Below are 19,087 nucleotides of genomic sequence, written 5' to 3' on the forward strand. Positions count from 1 at the left end.
GCAGTTTCTAAAATCAGAAAGAATTGAATTCAATGTTTTTTGTTCATTTTGCTTGTTTGTCGGATTTTGGGATGGACTCTTTGGCTTTGCTTTTCTTCTCCTCATTGGATTTTTCATGTTCAAAGTTGCAGAAGCCAGATTACAAGCTCATTTTGGTTCAACTTCAGCAACTGTGCATTGCATTGCCATGTAATGTAATGAAATGCTATCTTTCTAGCTCTCCCTTTTTACTTCCTTTTGGATAAACAGACATATTAGGCAAGCATTTTGGAGCTTTCACCTAAATAACTACAGGTGGTGAGATAAGCTGCACAATATAATTGACCTTTCAGTATATTGTTGCACACACACCATCTATTTAGCAAATGCCCTTGTTATCAACAGCAGCCTTTTAAACTCACCTGAGCTAACAGGTATGTGCGCTGGTTACTCTGCTGCGCTTAAAATTTCTTTTTTGGTTTGCTACAATGCCTTTTCTGAAAGGTTGTCTCCCTCTGCTGGAACACTGACTTCTTTCATTTAATGCCTGCAGACTATAAAAGAGAACCCAACCCAAAAAGTTTGGTTGATTAGTCTGTGGCATTCTGTTAAACTGTTGCTTATGGCGGTCTCTGTGAGCTTCTCAGCGACATTCAGCCAGCCAGGTATCCTGCCTGCAGTAGATGGAATGTGGCAATGGAACGCTGGCTGCGCGTGTCATAATAGGCTCTGAGCCTTTATATACCTGTGCACAGCAGCAGCCACCTTCAGTCTGCTGCTGGACAGCCAGCAGCAGCAGCAGCAGCAGGAGAGGTATGTAATCAGCAGCCCTCCTGCTAAGGGTAGACAGCTGCTCGTTCCACCCCACCCCCCGCCTTAATTGGTTCTCCTCCCTTCCAGCGGTGTTGAGGCGGGTGGGAACAGCAGGGGGTGAAGGTGCTGTGTTTAAAGAGGTGGAGTTATGCAGATCTAAAACGCGTGGATTGCAGCAGCAGCAAGCCGAAAAGTGCAGGCATGTAAGGGATCTAGAGGTTGACAACATGTCTTCTTAACGGGAGTCCAGGAGCTCATCTCCACAAATGGACTTTTCAGGATCCTTGGGTGGCTCCGTAGTTTGAAACCAATTCTGGTTATCGCTTCTCGGCCTTTTGGCTAAGATCAAGTGTAGTATCTGTTCTTATCAGTTTAATATCTGATACGTCCCCTATCTGGGGACCATATATTAAATGGATTTTTAGAACAGGGAGATGGAAAAAGAGCTTGCTCTGTCCACTCCACGCATTGACCTGGTATTGCAGTATCTCCAGGACCGGTGCACCCCTTCTTTAATGCAGTTTCTAAAATCAGAAAGAATTGAATTCAATGTTTTTTGTTCATTTTGCTTGTTTGTCGGATTTTGGGATGGACTCTTTGGCTTTGCTTTTCTTCTCCTCATTGGATTTTTCATGTTCAAAGTTGCAGAAGCCAGATTACAAGCTCATTTTGGTTCAACTTCAGCAACTGTGCATTGCATTGCCATGTAATGTAATGAAATGCTATCTTTCTAGCTCTCCCTTTTTACTTCCTTTTGGATAAACAGACATATTAGGCAAGCATTTTGGAGCTTTCACCTAAATAACTACAGGTGGTGAGATAAGCTGCACAATATAATTGACCTTTCAGTATATTGTTGCACACACACCATCTATTTAGCAAATGCCCTTGTTATCAACAGCAGCCTTTTAAACTCACCTGAGCTAACAGGTATGTGCGCTGGTTACTCTGCTGCGCTTAAAATTTCTTTTTTGGTTTGCTACAATGCCTTTTCTGAAACGTTGTCTCCCTCTGCTGGAACACTGACTTCTTTCATTTAATGCCTGCAGACTATAAAAGAGAACCCAACCCAAAAAGTTTGGTTGATTAGTCTGTGGCATTCTGTTAAACTGTTGCTTATGGCGGTCTCTGTGAGCTTCTCAGCGACATTCAGCCAGCCAGGTATCCTGCCTGCAGTAGATGGAATGTGGCAATGGAACGCTGGCTGCGCGTGTCATAATAGGCTCTGAGCCTTTATATACCTGTGCACAGCAGCAGCCACCTTCAGTCTGCTGCTGGACAGCCAGCAGCAGCAGCAGCAGCAGGAGAGGTATGTAATCAGCAGCCCTCCTGCTAAGGGTAGACAGCTGCTCGTTCCACCCCACCCCCCGCCTTAATTGGTTCTCCTCCCTTCCAACGGTGTTGAGGCGGGTGGGAACAGCAGGGGGTGAAGGTGCTGTGTTTAAAGAGGTGGAGTTATGCAGATCTAAAACGCGTGGATTGCAGCAGCAGCAAGCCGAAAAGTGCAGGCATGTAAGGGATCTAGAGGTTGACAACATGTCTTCTTAACGGGAGTCCAGGAGCTCATCTCCACAAATGGACTTTTCAGGATCCTTGGGTGGCTCCGTAGTTTGAAACCAATTCTGGTTATCGCTTCTCGGCCTTTTGGCTAAGATCAAGTGTAGTATCTGTTCTTATCAGTTTAATATCTGATACGTCCCCTATCTGGGGACCATATATTAAATGGATTTTTAGAACAGGGAGATGGAAAAAGAGCTTGCTCTGTCCACTCCACGCATTGACCTGGTATTGCAGTATCTCCAGGACCGGTGCACCCCTTCTTTAATGCAGTTTCTAAAATCAGAAAGAATTGAATTCAATGTTTTTTGTTCATTTTGCTTGTTTGTCGGATTTTGGGATGGACTCTTTGGCTTTGCTTTTCTTCTCCTCATTGGATTTTTCATGTTCAAAGTTGCAGAAGCCAGATTACAAGCTCATTTTGGTTCAACTTCAGCAACTGTGCATTGCATTGCCATGTAATGTAATGAAATGCTATCTTTCTAGCTCTCCCTTTTTACTTCCTTTTGGATAAACAGACATATTAGGCAAGCATTTTGGAGCTTTCACCTAAATAACTACAGGTGGTGAGATAAGCTGCACAATATAATTGACCTTTCAGTATATTGTTGCACACACACCATCTATTTAGCAAATGCCCTTGTTATCAACAGCAGCCTTTTAAACTCACCTGAGCTAACAGGTATGTGCGCTGGTTACTCTGCTGCGCTTAAAATTTCTTTTTTGGTTTGCTACAATGCCTTTTCTGAAACGTTGTCTCCCTCTGCTGGAACACTGACTTCTTTCATTTAATGCCTGCAGACTATAAAAGAGAACCCAACCCAAAAAGTTTGGTTGATTAGTCTGTGGCATTCTGTTAAACTGTTGCTTATGGCGGTCTCTGTGAGCTTCTCAGCGACATTCAGCCAGCCAGGTATCCTGCCTGCAGTAGATGGAATGTGGCAATGGAACGCTGGCTGCGCGTGTCATAATAGGCTCTGAGCCTTTATATACCTGTGCACAGCAGCAGCCACCTTCAGTCTGCTGCTGGACAGCCAGCAGCAGCAGCAGCAGCAGGAGAGGTATGTAATCAGCAGCCCTCCTGCTAAGGGTAGACAGCTGCTCGTTCCACCCCACCCCCCGCCTTAATTGGTTCTCCTCCCTTCCAACGGTGTTGAGGCGGGTGGGAACAGCAGGGGGTGAAGGTGCTGTGTTTAAAGAGGTGGAGTTATGCAGATCTAAAACGCGTGGATTGCAGCAGCAGCAAGCCGAAAAGTGCAGGCATGTAAGGGATCTAGAGGTTGACAACATGTCTTCTTAACGGGAGTCCAGGAGCTCATCTCCACAAATGGACTTTTCAGGATCCTTGGGTGGCTCCGTAGTTTGAAACCAATTCTGGTTATCGCTTCTCGGCCTTTTGGCTAAGATCAAGTGTAGTATCTGTTCTTATCAGTTTAATATCTGATACGTCCCCTATCTGGGGACCATATATTAAATGGATTTTTAGAACAGGGAGATGGAAAAAGAGCTTGCTCTGTCCACTCCACGCATTGACCTGGTATTGCAGTATCTCCAGGACCGGTGCACCCCTTCTTTAATGCAGTTTCTAAAATCAGAAAGAATTGAATTCAATGTTTTTTGTTCATTTTGCTTGTTTGTCGGATTTTGGGATGGACTCTTTGGCTTTGCTTTTCTTCTCCTCATTGGATTTTTCATGTTCAAAGTTGCAGAAGCCAGATTACAAGCTCATTTTGGTTCAACTTCAGCAACTGTGCATTGCATTGCCATGTAATGTAATGAAATGCTATCTTTCTAGCTCTCCCTTTTTACTTCCTTTTGGATAAACAGACATATTAGGCAAGCATTTTGGAGCTTTCACCTAAATAACTACAGGTGGTGAGATAAGCTGCACAATATAATTGACCTTTCAGTATATTGTTGCACACACACCATCTATTTAGCAAATGCCCTTGTTATCAACAGCAGCCTTTTAAACTCACCTGAGCTAACAGGTATGTGCGCTGGTTACTCTGCTGCGCTTAAAATTTCTTTTTTGGTTTGCTACAATGCCTTTTCTGAAAGGTTGTCTCCCTCTGCTGGAACACTGACTTCTTTCATTTAATGCCTGCAGACTATAAAAGAGAACCCAACCCAAAAAGTTTGGTTGATTAGTCTGTGGCATTCTGTTAAACTGTTGCTTATGGCGGTCTCTGTGAGCTTCTCAGCGACATTCAGCCAGCCAGGTATCCTGCCTGCAGTAGATGGAATGTGGCAATGGAACGCTGGCTGCGCGTGTCATAATAGGCTCTGAGCCTTTATATACCTGTGCACAGCAGCAGCCACCTTCAGTCTGCTGCTGGACAGCCAGCAGCAGCAGCAGCAGCAGGAGAGGTATGTAATCAGCAGCCCTCCTGCTAAGGGTAGACAGCTGCTCGTTCCACCCCACCCCCCGCCTTAATTGGTTCTCCTCCCTTCCAACGGTGTTGAGGCGGGTGGGAACAGCAGGGGGTGAAGGTGCTGTGTTTAAAGAGGTGGAGTTATGCAGATCTAAAACGCGTGGATTGCAGCAGCAGCAAGCCGAAAAGTGCAGGCATGTAAGGGATCTAGAGGTTGACAACATGTCTTCTTAACGGGAGTCCAGGAGCTCATCTCCACAAATGGACTTTTCAGGATCCTTGGGTGGCTCCGTAGTTTGAAACCAATTCTGGTTATCGCTTCTCGGCCTTTTGGCTAAGATCAGGTGTAGTATCTGTTCTTATCAGTTTAATATCTGATACGTCCCCTATCTGGGGACCATATATTAAATGGATTTTTAGAACAGGGAGATGGAAAAAGAGCTTGCTCTGTCCACTCCACGCATTGACCTGGTATTGCAGTATCTCCAGGACCGGTGCACCCCTTCTTTAATGCAGTTTCTAAAATCAGAAAGAATTGAATTCAATGTTTTTTGTTCATTTTGCTTGTTTGTCGGATTTTGGGATGGACTCTTTGGCTTTGCTTTTCTTCTCCTCATTGGATTTTTCATGTTCAAAGTTGCAGAAGCCAGATTACAAGCTCATTTTGGTTCAACTTCAGCAACTGTGCATTGCATTGCCATGTAATGTAATGAAATGCTATCTTTCTAGCTCTCCCTTTTTACTTCCTTTTGGATAAACAGACATATTAGGCAAGCATTTTGGAGCTTTCACCTAAATAACTACAGGTGGTGAGATAAGCTGCACAATATAATTGACCTTTCAGTATATTGTTGCACACACACCATCTATTTAGCAAATGCCCTTGTTATCAACAGCAGCCTTTTAAACTCACCTGAGCTAACATGAGCTAACAGGTATGTGCGCTGGTTACTCTGCTGCGCTTAAAATTTCTTTTTTGGTTTGCTACAATGCCTTTTCTGAAACGTTGTCTCCCTCTGCTGGAACACTGACTTCTTTCATTTAATGCCTGCAGACTATAAAAGAGAACCCAACCCAAAAAGTTTGGTTGATTAGTCTGTGGCATTCTGTTAAACTGTTGCTTATGGCGGTCTCTGTGAGCTTCTCAGCGACATTCAGCCAGCCAGGTATCCTGCCTGCAGTAGATGGAATGTGGCAATGGAACGCTGGCTGCGCGTGTCATAATAGGCTCTGAGCCTTTATATACCTGTGCACAGCAGCAGCCACCTTCAGTCTGCTGCTGGACAGCCAGCAGCAGCAGCAGCAGCAGGAGAGGTATGTAATCAGCAGCCCTCCTGCTAAGGGTAGACAGCTGCTCGTTCCACCCCACCCCCCGCCTTAATTGGTTCTCCTCCCTTCCAACGGTGTTGAGGCGGGTGGGAACAGCAGGGGGTGAAGGTGCTGTGTTTAAAGAGGTGGAGTTATGCAGATCTAAAACGCGTGGATTGCAGCAGCAGCAAGCCGAAAAGTGCAGGCATGTAAGGGATCTAGAGGTTGACAACATGTCTTCTTAACGGGAGTCCAGGAGCTCATCTCCACAAATGGACTTTTCAGGATCCTTGGGTGGCTCCGTAGTTTGAAACCAATTCTGGTTATCGCTTCTCGGCCTTTTGGCTAAGATCAGGTGTAGTATCTGTTCTTATCAGTTTAATATCTGATACGTCCCCTATCTGGGGACCATATATTAAATGGATTTTTAGAACAGGGAGATGGAAAAAGAGCTTGCTCTGTCCACTCCACGCATTGACCTGGTATTGCAGTATCTCCAGGACCGGTGCACCCCTTCTTTAATGCAGTTTCTAAAATCAGAAAGAATTGAATTCAATGTTTTTTGTTCATTTTGCTTGTTTGTCGGATTTTGGGATGGACTCTTTGGCTTTGCTTTTCTTCTCCTCATTGGATTTTTCATGTTCAAAGTTGCAGAAGCCAGATTACAAGCTCATTTTGGTTCAACTTCAGCAACTGTGCATTGCATTGCCATGTAATGTAATGAAATGCTATCTTTCTAGCTCTCCCTTTTTACTTCCTTTTGGATAAACAGACATATTAGGCAAGCATTTTGGAGCTTTCACCTAAATAACTACAGGTGGTGAGATAAGCTGCACAATATAATTGACCTTTCAGTATATTGTTGCACACACACCATCTATTTAGCAAATGCCCTTGTTATCAACAGCAGCCTTTTAAACTCACCTGAGCTAACAGGTATGTGCGCTGGTTACTCTGCTGCGCTTAAAATTTATTTTTTGGTTTGCTACAATGCCTTTTCTGAAACGTTGTCTCCCTCTGCTGGAACACTGACTTCTTTCATTTAATGCCTGCAGACTATAAAAGAGAACCCAACCCAAAAAGTTTGGTTGATTAGTCTGTGGCATTCTGTTAAACTGTTGCTTATGGCGGTCTCTGTGAGCTTCTCAGCGATATTCAGCCAGCCAGGTATCCTGCCTGCAGTAGATGGAATGTGGCAATGGAACGCTGGCTGCGCGTGTCATAATAGGCTCTGAGCCTTTATATACCTGTGCACAGCAGCAGCCACCTTCAGTCTGCTGCTGGACAGCCAGCAGCAGCAGCAGCAGCAGGAGAGGTATGTAATCAGCAGCCCTCCTGCTAAGGGTAGACAGCTGCTCGTTCCACCCCACCCCCCGCCTTAATTGGTTCTCCTCCCTTCCAACGGTGTTGAGGCGGGTGGGAACAGCAGGGGGTGAAGGTGCTGTGTTTAAAGAGGTGGAGTTATGCAGATCTAAAACGCGTGGATTGCAGCAGCAGCAAGCCGAAAAGTGCAGGCATGTAAGGGATCTAGAGGTTGACAACATGTCTTCTTAACGGGAGTCCAGGAGCTCATCTCCACAAATGGACTTTTCAGGATCCTTGGGTGGCTCCGTAGTTTGAAACCAATTCTGGTTATCGCTTCTCGGCCTTTTGGCTAAGATCAAGTGCTTTATTGCAGGAGATTGTGGTTGAAGGGCACTCGGGTACCCCTCTCCTTGGCCTGGCAGGATCGTCCACTTTGGTGGACTTAACCTGCTTGCTGCTATTAGGGAGAGGGCTTAGTCCCAGGGTAACGAGTTGCGATCCCCCAGCTTCCAGGTGTTTTTCGCTGCAAGAACACTGGGAGCGCAGATTGCAAGCGGCTGCAATTTGCAACCTTGTTGCGTTTTTCCATGGAGGTTGACCCTAACCTCGTGCCTCTTTATGCGAGGCTAAAAAACTCTATCCGAGTTCACTTCACGGCGGGTGGCTCGGATATGAGGAAATTAGGGTATGTAGTCCAGGACGTGCTCAGGAACCTTCTTGGCGTACAAAGGAATGAAATTCTCTCCATCCAGGATTATCCCAGAAGAGGTGACTATGACATCACATTCACCGGAGAAGGTATTTTTAGAGATGTACTAGAAAAGTTAAAAAAAAGTTGAAAATAGTCCTGTTTTGAAAGGGATACAAATTGTTGAGCACGTCCTGGATGAGGTAAGACTGGTTATTGTAAAAGTATTTTCGCCCTTTGTTTCTGCTCCAGAAGTAATGTCATTTCTAGCAATTTATTTTAAAAGTGTTAAATGTATTGGGAAGATATTAAACGAATATAACATATGGACATCTAAGTGGAAATTCCTTGTGAAGTGTACAAGAGATCCAAATACACCAGGTGGTATACGGCTCCCCCCTGCCCGTTTCAAAATTGGGCAAACAAATGGGGATTTCTTCTTTTCTGGGATGCCAGTATATTGCAGAAATTGTGGGCGCTATGGTCATTCAAAAGAAAACTGTCATGTATCATGTAGAAATTGTGCTAGTGAAGAACATGAGACAAAAGAATGCCCTAAGGAAAAGAAATGCAGTTTTTGCCAGACTCCAGGTCACTTTTATTTTTCTTGCCCTCACAGATTTCGGGAAGATGAGCAAAAGGGGAAGTCCAAGACGTCCGACCAAGGACCAAAAGATCAGACCACCCCTCAGGAGGAGGAACAACAACCTGGAGCCTCTGGAGACAATAAGGGCGTACCAAATAGTGAAGTGTCTCCAGAGTCTATGACAGGTAAAATACCAAATCCCAAAACCTGGCTGCAGGACTTGCGGGAGTCCAAAAGGAGGGCTGAGAAGGAGCAGAAGGGCACTACTGGTAAGGTCAAAAGGGACCGGCAAAAGGCCGACACAGAAGCCCATGCCCAGTCTGGGTCTCCTAGGGCTGAGGGCGCTGAGTGGATAAAGGTGGGTCCTAAGAAAAAGAAAAAGGGTGGTTCGGAGGAGGCAGCAGGAGGTGAACAGATGGACACTTCTCCAGAAGCGGACGTGGACGCTGGACCCTCAGAGGTTTCGGTCTCCACTGCTACAGGTGGGGAACGGGATCTTGCTGCCTCTGAAGAGTCAGAGGCTCTGCCTTGTGCGCAACCTCCTCCTATAGGACGACCTTCTACAGGTCAAACAGGGGCGGCGGAACCCCTCGGGGACCCACCTGATGAGGAACTGCATGGCCAGCCAATGGAGACCCAGCGGGTTCTGCCAGCCAGCCCTCCGAGCTATGCCAGTGTAGCGTCGGGTTTATATAAATGTGGTAATCTTTCCTCCTCCACGGAGACTCTCGTGACGATACTATCAGATGAGGAGGGAGGCGCAAGCCCAGTGGTCTGATCAGGTTCATCGGACAGGTAAATCCGTTGCTCTTAGTTACCTAAGTAAAATTTTTACATTTTCTAATGATGGCTGAACTCAAAGGTATTTCCCTCAACATGAGAGGCATAAAATCTAACATGAGAAGAACTGCTCTTTTTAATTTTTTTACGTGTTTTACTGCATCTGTATTTTTTCTGCAAGAATGTAATATCCCACATGAAATGTCATATCAAAAATATAAAGATGAGTGGAAGTGTGGGCCATCTGTCTGGTCCGGATCAAATGCTGCAGGATCAGCGGGTGTAGCCATACTTTTTAAAGGGAACGTTTTAATTGATTTTATTCAGGAAATTTTACCAGGTCGTATTTTATTAGTGAAAGCTTTTATTGATGGTATTAGATGGCAGTTTTTAAATTTTTATGGATCCCCAGAGAAAAATGAAAGAGCCGAAATGCTTGATCTTTTACCATTATTTATTAATAACTCTGAACCTTTTATCTTAGCAGGGGATTTTAATTGTGTTTTAAAAGGTGAAAACCGGCGCTCCAGCTCTGTAAGCAGGAACTACGATAAAACCTCAGGTATGCTACATGATATAGTCAAAGATGCTAAATTGATAGACATATATAAAGAGTGTCATAGTGACAGCCCAGAGGACGCCGGTTTCACTTGGAGCAATGCTAATTGTAGCTCTAGGATTGATTTTATTTTTGGTTCAGATAAAACAATACCTGCCAAATGTGAAGTTTTAACTAATATATTTTCAGACCATAAACTTTTATCCTTTACCATAAAAGTAAATGATAACAAAAAATGTGGTAAGAAAAGCTGGAAAATGAACGTATCCCTTTTAACCGACCCGCAGATTTTATCAGATTTTATTGAGTTTTATAGGAAATGTAGAAAAGGGAAAAAAACAAATGAGACTATGAGTGTATGGTGGGATAGAATGAAAGTAAAAATAAAAGACTTTTTTATTAAAAAGAGTATATGTAGAGCCAAAGAAAAATATGAAGAATATAGAATTTTAAATACCCGCCTACAAACATTATTTAAGCTCAGAGACAATGGGATAGATGTACAAGTTGATATTTCAAACTTAAAAGAAGAGATTTCAAAATGGCTAGAACAAAAAGGAAAAGAGATAATTTTTCGTTCTAGAGTACAACATAAAGAAGAAAATGAAAAGTGTTCCAGATATTTTTTTAGGAAAAATAAAAAAGAAAAAGTGATAATTGACCATATAGATGGTGAGAATAATATAAAAAATATGCTGGGTAAAGTTGAGTTTTTTTTTTCTAATCTTTTTAATGGAAAAAATATAGATAATAAATTAATGGATGATTCGCTGCAAGGACTAACAGCTGTTTTAGATCCCGCATCCCAAGAGTTTTTATCCCAAGTTTTAACGGAACAAGAAGTGTTAAAAACTATTAAAAGTTTTAAAACTGGAAAGGTCCCTGGTCCTGATGGCATCCCAATAGAATTTTATGTATGTTTTTATGGTATTTTAAAAGATGATTTGTTTTATTTGTTTACTGAGGTTTTTAATAATAAGGTTTTATTAAATTCCTGGAAGAAAGGTGAAGTCTCCCTCCTATACAAAAAAGGTGATAAATCAAAATTAGAAAACTGGAGACCAATAACACTTTTAAATTGTGACTATAAAATAATGGCTAAAATTTGTGCAAATCGTCTAAAAGAAGTCATCAGCAAAGTTATTCATTCTAATCAAGTGTGTGGGGTGCCGGGGCGCAGTATATGGGACAATCTGAATTTAGTGAAAGACTGTATTGAGGATGTGAAAGACAGAAAGGGGAAAATGGCGATTTTATCTATTGATTTTGAAAAAGCATTTGACCGTGTCTCACACTTTTATCTTTTTAAAGTTTTAGAGAAAATGGGCATACCAGAAGGGTTTTTACTATCGCTTAAAGCATTTTACAAGGATTGTACAAGTAAGATTTTAGTGAATGGTTTTAAGACACAAGAGGTATTTTTACGGTCAGGGGTGAAACAGGGATGCCCTCTGTCCCCCCTACTGTTTATCTGTGCACTGGAACCAATGTTATGTGCAATACGCCAAAATAAACAGATATGCGGTGTCCCTCTGCCTGGAAGCGGTGGTTTGGAGGCCAAGGTTGTAGGCTACATGGATGACGTGGCGGTCTTGTGTACAGATGCACCATCACTTACGGCCACTCTCCATCAAGTGCAATCCTTTTGCCTAGCTTCTGGTTTTAAAATCAATTTTAATAAGTGTAACATTTTAAGTGTTGGGGGGATGATTTTACGCGATGTACCAATTAATGTCTCCGAATCCATTTCCATTTTAGGTATATCATTCACTGAAAATAATGATGGTTATAATAGTTGGGAAACAGTTACACAGAAAGTAAATACGAAAATATGTATGTGGAACATGAGGAGACTTACAATGGAGGGTAAAGTATTGGTTTTAAAGATGGTGATTTTACCTCTTTTATTGTATCTTAGCATGGTTTTCCCCCCGCCTGTTAATGTTTTAAAAAAGATAACCAAAACCTGTTTTACCTTCTTTTGGAACTCAAAAATGGAAAAGCTGAAAAGAGAAATCGTGATGAAATCAAAAGTAAAAGGTGGTAAAGATTTTCCAGATTTTAATAGGTTTCTTTTAATCCATCTGTTCGTTTACTGTTTTAATGCCCTTTTTAAGAATCACTATTGGTCCTTTTTTATGCGTTTTAATACAGGATTTTTTATGAGAAAGTTTGGATGGTATGAAGTTAATATATCTGTGCCCCATGCTTTTAATTTGTCGACGCATTATGAGATTTTAAGGAAAATAGTGTCCGATTTTAATTTAGGGACTAAGAAAATAGAGGAATTAAGAAATAGTAAGAAACTAATTAAAGAAATACGTAAAAGTGAGGAAATATGTAATGTTGACAGATATGATGATGACAAATCTATGTCTATCTGGAAAATGATTAACGTTTTTTATCTTTTTAATGAACAGAGAGATCTGGCTTGGAGTTGCATGCACCGCTGTCTTCCTTGCCGGGCATTCCAATACAGAAGAGGATTTGTGAGGTCTGCCATCTGCCCAAGAGCCGGATGCCAAGAAGAGGAAACGGTGGAACATCTATTATGGACATGTAATTTTGCAAAGGATTTCTGGAGAAGACTGCTCCCCCTACTGGAAAGGGTGGCAGACCTCAAGGACTTTACATATAAAACTGTGCTATACGGACTTATGGAATGCCCCACAATGGACCAGTACACAATGGCTTGGAAGACAGTGAACTGCGCCAAGTCATCTCTCTGGAAAGCGCGCAACATTGCTATTTTTAAACAAGATGTTTTATCAGTGAATGATGTTTTAAGTTTATGTTTATGTGAAATGTATACTTATTTTTTAATTGACAAAAAGAAGAATGTACATATTTCCAAAAAATGGCTTGTTGACCAATGGAACCTAATTATTTAAAATCTTTGTATTTTTTTGTTTTGTAAATTTCATTTGTCTTTTAACGTTTGGTATTTGTTAAATTATGCTTGTAATTTGTTAAAGTTTTAATAAACGGTTTTATCCCTCTGCAGGGGATAGCCAAATTAAAAAAATCTGTTCTTATCAGTTTAATATCTGATACGTCCCCTATCTGGGGACCATATATTAAATGGATTTTTAGAACAGGGAGATGGAAAAAGAGCTTGCTCTGTCCACTCCACGCATTGACCTGGTATTGCAGTATCTCCAGGACTGGTGCACCCCTTCTTTAATGCAGTTTCTAAAATCAGAAAGAATTGAATTCAATGTTTTTTGTTCATTTTGCTTGTTTGTCGGATTTTGGGATGGACTCTTTGGCTTTGCTTTTCTTCTCCTCATTGGATTTTTCATGTTCAAAGTTGCAGAAGCCAGATTACAAGCTCATTTTGGTTCAACTTCAGCAACTGTGCATTGCATTGCCATGTAATGTAATGAAATGCTATCTTTCTAGCTCTCCCTTTTTACTTCCTTTTGGATAAACAGACATATTAGGCAAGCATTTTGGAGCTTTCACCTAAATAACTACAGGTGGTGAGATAAGCTGCACAATATAATTGACCTTTCAGTATATTGTTGCACACACACCATCTATTTAGCAAATGCCCTTGTTATCAACAGCAGCCTTTTAAACTCACCTGAGCTAACAGGTATGTGCGCTGGTTACTCTGCTGCGCTTAAAATTTCTTTTTTGGTTTGCTACAATGCCTTTTCTGAAACGTTGTCTCCCTCTGCTGGAACACTGACTTCTTTCATTTAATGCCTGCAGACTATAAAAGAGAACCCAACCCAAAAAGTTTGGTTGATTAGTCTGTGGCATTCTGTTAAACTGTTGCTTATGGCGGTCTCTGTGAGCTTCTCAGCGACATTCAGCCAGCCAGGTATCCTGCCTGCAGTAGATGGAATGTGGCAATGGAACGCTGGCTGCGCGTGTCATAATAGGCTCTGAGCCTTTATATACCTGTGCACAGCAGCAGCCACCTTCAGTCTGCTGCTGGACAGCCAGCAGCAGCAGCAGCAGCAGGAGAGGTATGTAATCAGCAGCCCTCCTGCTAAGGGTAGACAGCTGCTCGTTCCACCCCACCCCCGCCTTAATTGGTTCTCCTCCCTTCCAACGGTGTTGAGGCGGGTGGGAACAGCAGGGGGTGAAGGTGCTGTGTTTAAAGAGGTGGAGTTATGCAGATCTAAAACGCGTGGATTGCAGCAGCAGCAAGCCGAAAAGTGCAGGCATGTAAGGGATCTAGAGGTTGACAACATGTCTTCTTAACGGGAGTCCAGGAGCTCATCTCCACAAATGGACTTTTCAGGATCCTTGGGTGGCTCCGTAGTTTGAAACCAATTCTGGTTATCGCTTCTCGGCCTTTTGGCACGATCTATCAGGTTTACCTGTGTGGTCTTGCCTGTGAGGTGCTCTTGGTACCCTTTCTCTCGGCCTGGGGGGATCGTTCCTCTTCGGAGGGACTTAACCCCCCTGCTGCTATTGGGAGGAAGGATTAGTCCGGGAGCAACGGGAAGGGATCCCATGAAGGCTTGCGCCTTTCAGAGAGAAGAGTCGGTACGTTCCTGAGTGAAGGATGCCGGCAACGCTCACATATTCATCAGGTGATGCCCGGATGCGGAACACCGTGAGGATTGAAGTTGGAGCAGGATCGAGGACGGAGAAGAACTTGGACTACATCTGCCATAGGATTCTGCTTGAAGTTCTGGAGTTTCGGCGGGAAGACATATTCTGCTTCCAGGACAATGAGTACAAGGGGACTTACACCATCACCTTCAAGAGCCAGGGATGCTGTCACCAACTCGTACAAAAGGTAAATGAGAAAAACTACTTAGATGAATTGGATGGACTAACCTTTTGTCTCTTGTATGCCTATGACGAGATCCCTATCGTGGTGCATTTCCCGAACCCCTTTGTGGAAGCTGCAGACATCTCGACCTACCTTATCCGTTATTGTGATGATCTGAGATACCTGGGCACTGTGAAGAACGCGGTAGGCTTCTGGTGCGGCAAGAGGAGGTACATGGCCCGTCTAAAGAGGGACCCAAGCGGAGTGGGAGGAATGCTACACCCTCCCTCAACATTTGTGATCGGTAAGAGCAGAGGCTACTTATTTTACCCTGGAATGCCGGTATGTTGCAGGAACTGTGGACAAATGGGTCATACCCAAACGTCCTGCACGGGCAGGAAAGTAGACCGCTGCAATAATTGCAGCTGTTACGGACATTTAATGAAGGACTGTCCCGCTGGGAGGAAATGCAATCTTTGTGGTGAGGCGGGGCACATGTTCCGAGGATGCCCCAACAGGACCAGGACCAGGACTTACGCAGAAGCTGCATCTTCTGCAGCTGAGCCGATGCGCCCGCCGGTCTTCACTGGCGGGCCGGCGTCGGAGGGCGGTTCGAAGGGCGAGAAGGCTGGGATGGAGCAGGGAGCCGGAGGCCCCTCTGGGGCGGCCCCTGCATCGAAGTCCCTTAACGATGGGCGGACCTCGCATGGACTGGAGCGGAGGGGTCCTCCTTCTGGAAGGGTATCCTCCGTGTCGATGGTTCCCGATACCGATCCTGTTGGGCTGGAGGGTGGTGCCCCTGTGCGGTTGGCTACAGGGGACCACGCAGCGATGGCCTCAGGATCTTCCAGGGCGATTAGCCAGCCAGATGAGGGGGCTTTGCTTCTAGGTGGCGAACATCAGGGAATCTGTGTTGGTGATCTTATCCTGATGGACCAGTCTCTCCCCCTGGAGGAGGTGGAGGAAGAGGAGGACTGCACCAGTGACCTAGTGGAGTCTGCCCCGAAAAAGAGACGGAATGTCGAAGCCCCATCGTCTCCTGGAATGTGGCTGGGAACCGTGACCTACGAGGGGGCAACCGCCGGCTCACAGAATATCGAGTCATTTGGGTCCTCTAGCCCGGATGTCCTGGAGCAATTTGGCATACAGGGCTTTGAGTCAGGTGTCCTCATGGAAGATCCACCACCCTGACCTATGAATGCCCACATTAAGACTTGTCTCACTGAATGTGAGGTCATTAAAGAGCCCAGTTCGTAGGGCTGCTCTATTTAAGTACTTAGAAACCACTGACTTTGACATATGTTTATTACAGGAATGCGGGATACAACATGCACTAAATTATAATGACATCAAGATAGATTGGAGACTGGGGCCCTCCATCTGGTCTGGCTCCAATGACAACAAGTCAGCGGGGGTGGGCTTCCTCTGTCGTGGGAGAAATATTGCTATAAATACTGTCACAGAAATAGTACCAGGCAGAGTGGTTTTAGTGCATTTTAAATTTAATGGTTTTACCCTACGTGTAATGAATGTTTATGCTTCCCCTGATAAGCAAGAGAGAATTAATTTATTTGGGATATTGCCATTGTACTGTACTGGGTCATCTCCCCTGATTGTAGGGGGTGATTTTAATTGTCTTTGTGCTAGTGAACAACGAGCGGGGGGTGACCCTTTACGCAAATTGGATAAGTCATGTCATCTATTGAAAGATTTTATAACTGATTTTAAATTATGCGATGCGTGGAGGTCACTCCTGCCGACGGACCCTGGTTATACGTGGTCCGGAAGAGGGGTGTCCTCCAGGATCGATTTTATTTTCCTATCAGATGATTTTAACCCTGTAAAATGTGTTTTAACATCAAATATATTTTCTGACCATAAGTCCTTGGAGGTGCACCTAGAATACCGGGATGAACAGAGGGTCAACAGGGGCCTCTGGCGTCTAAGTACTTACCTGCTGGAGGACCCTCTGATTCGACAAGACTTTTGTAAAGCCTATCAAGCCTGGCGGCGACAAAAACCTTCTGATGACCCTATGGTAACCTGGTGGGAAAATTTGAAAAAAAAAGTCAGAATGTTTTTTATAAAAGCAGGGAGACAAAAAGCTAGAGAGAAAAAAAGATGTTTTAGTGATCTTAACACCAAACTACAAACACTTTTTAAATTCAAAGAGCTAGGGGTGGAGGTGGGAGATGATATTGCTAGCCTAAAAACTGAAATTCAGAACTGCATAGACACAAAGGGGAAAGAGATTATTTTTAACTCTAGAGTGCAGCACTTGGAGGAGGGGGAGAAGTGCTCTCGCTTCTTCTTCAAAAAAGTCATGGATAAAAGAGAAGTGATCACAAATCTAGAGGGTGAAACATCTATGCAGGGAATGTTGAATGCTACTTTTAACTTTTATAAGCATCTTTTTAGTAAAAAGTGTATAGATGAGTCCTTTTTATCTGATGCTCTTAATGATCTCGATTTTAAGTTAAATTTTACAGACCAGGAGTTTTTAGAACGCGATATTGTTTTAGAGGAATTATTTTATGTTTTTAAAAGTTTCTCTAAGGGCAAAGCACCTGGGTGTGATGGACTACCTGTAGAGTTTTATCTTACTTTTTGGGACATTTTAAAAGAGGACCTTTTTATGCTTTTTAAAGAAGTTTTTATTTGTGAACAGTTGCCATTTTCGTGGAGGAGAGGAGTGGTGTCTTTGATATATAAAAAAGGTGATCGCAGTGCTCTAGCGAATTGGAGACCCATAACTCTCCTAAACGTCGATTACAAGGTACTTGCTAAGGTGGTTGCAAACCGGCTCAGGAATGTCATTGCCAAACTAATCCAGCCTGAGCAGGTTTGTAGTGTACCAGGCAGAAGTATTTCAGAGGTTTTAAACGTATTAAGGGATGTAATTTGGTATTCCAGAGACCGGGGTCAAAATGTAGCTCTTTTAGCCCTAGATTTTGAAAAAGCTTTCGATAGAGTCTCTCATAGATTTCTTTTTAGAGTTTTAAAAAGAATGGGTATCCCTAATATGCTTTTAAATTGTATTAAGATTTTATATAAAAAATGTTTTAGTCAAATTTCTCTTAATGGCTTTTTAACAGATGGAGTTCCCCTTGAGTCCGGAGTGAAGCAGGGATGCCCCTTGTCGCCCATCCTGTTCATCTGCGCCATGGAGCCCCTGCTGAGCGCAATAAGGAAAGACAAAGTGATTAGAGGGGTTCCTGTTCCTGGCGGAGGTGGCAGTGATGTGAGAGTCTTTGGCTACATGGATGACGTGACGGTTGTGTGCGTGGACCCTGCTTCCCTCCGGAGGGCGGTGTTGCGCATTGAATTTTTTTCCCAGGCATCCGGGTTTAAACTTAATTTAAATAAATCTGAATGTCTGACTTTGGAATCCTGGGACACCGCCCAACTCCTGCAGCTCACTATAAAACGAGACAATGTAAAAATTCTTGGAGTTGTTTTTAACGAGGAGAATGTGGGAACTCAAAGCTGGGAGAATGTCATAGAAAAAATGTCAAAGAAAATATCATTTTGGGGTTTGAGGTCCCTAACAATGGAGGGGAAAATTTTAATTATAAAATCAGTGTTGTTACCCCTCATACTGTATATAGCTATGGTGTACCCCCCCTCTGATATTTTAATTAAAAAAATGACTAGGATGATCTTTATGTTTTTATGGAACTCCAAAATGGAAAAATTAAGGCGAGAAATAATGAGGAAGAATAAAATGAACGGCGGAAGGGATGTCCCTGATTTACATATTTATTTGTATTTAAATTATTTCTGCTTTTGTTTCAAACATTTTAATGGTAATAGTGCGCTAAGTTATTTTTTAAAATATACTTGTGGGATGATTTTTAAAAGATGGTTTAAGTTGTCGTTGAATTCCCCTGTTTTACTATGCCCCCCCAAACACCAAGCAATCTTAGAAAAGACTGTTCGATTTTATAGCCTTGGTGATTTTAATATGGACATTTTTAAAGACCGCAAGAAGCTTTTATCTTTTCTGAGGAGGAATGAAGATGTGACCCCCATAGTAAATTTCTCAGAAGAGAGATCGAAGCAAGTTTGGAAGAATGTCTTCGGGAAATTCTTAGCAAATGGACATAAGGACATCGCATGGATGGTGGTCCACCAGTGCCTCCCCACCAGAGAGTTTCAACACAGGAGAGGCCTGGTGGCCAGAGCCAAATGCCCCAGAGACTCATGTGTTAATGACGAAACCACCTTGCACCTTATGTGGAATTGCCCATTTGCACAGGAAATTTGGCACAAAGTTGGGATTCTTTTAAAATGGACTTGCGGTTTAAGAGATTTTAACCATGAATATGTTTTATATGGCCTTTTTAAATGTCCGACCCCTCAACAGTATTGTATATGTTGGTGTATGATTAACTGTTTTAAA

General features: G+C 43.2%; 6 non-coding genes across 6 annotated transcripts; all 6 read left to right on the top strand.

Annotated features, from left to right (window-relative positions):
- Positions 1-1,111: 1,111 nt before the first annotated feature.
- On the top strand, positions 1,112-1,302 carry LOC141198300 (U2 spliceosomal RNA). Its single transcript, XR_012270253.1, has one exon. It is a non-coding gene; the product is annotated as a U2 spliceosomal RNA (small nuclear RNA).
- Positions 1,303-2,420: 1,118 nt separating this feature from the next.
- Positions 2,421-2,611, top strand: LOC141198301 (U2 spliceosomal RNA). Its single transcript, XR_012270254.1, has one exon. It is a non-coding gene; the product is annotated as a U2 spliceosomal RNA (small nuclear RNA).
- Positions 2,612-3,729: 1,118 nt separating this feature from the next.
- Positions 3,730-3,920, top strand: LOC141198302 (U2 spliceosomal RNA). Its single transcript, XR_012270255.1, has one exon. It is a non-coding gene; the product is annotated as a U2 spliceosomal RNA (small nuclear RNA).
- A 1,118-nt stretch (positions 3,921-5,038) lies between these two features.
- Positions 5,039-5,229, top strand: LOC141198482 (U2 spliceosomal RNA). Its single transcript, XR_012270431.1, has one exon. It is a non-coding gene; the product is annotated as a U2 spliceosomal RNA (small nuclear RNA).
- Positions 5,230-6,357: 1,128 nt separating this feature from the next.
- On the top strand, positions 6,358-6,548 carry LOC141198483 (U2 spliceosomal RNA). Its single transcript, XR_012270432.1, has one exon. It is a non-coding gene; the product is annotated as a U2 spliceosomal RNA (small nuclear RNA).
- Positions 6,549-12,942: 6,394 nt separating this feature from the next.
- On the top strand, positions 12,943-13,128 carry LOC141197900 (U2 spliceosomal RNA). Its single transcript, XR_012269921.1, has one exon. It is a non-coding gene; the product is annotated as a U2 spliceosomal RNA (small nuclear RNA).
- Positions 13,129-19,087: the final 5,959 nt, after the last annotated feature.

The sequence above is a fragment of the Phyllobates terribilis genome, unplaced genomic scaffold (assembly GCF_046119375.1).
Source record: "Phyllobates terribilis strain yellow unplaced genomic scaffold, ASM4611937v1 Scaffold_94__1_contigs__length_6153435, whole genome shotgun sequence".
NCBI classification, from domain to species: domain Eukaryota; kingdom Metazoa; phylum Chordata; class Amphibia; order Anura; family Dendrobatidae; genus Phyllobates; species Phyllobates terribilis.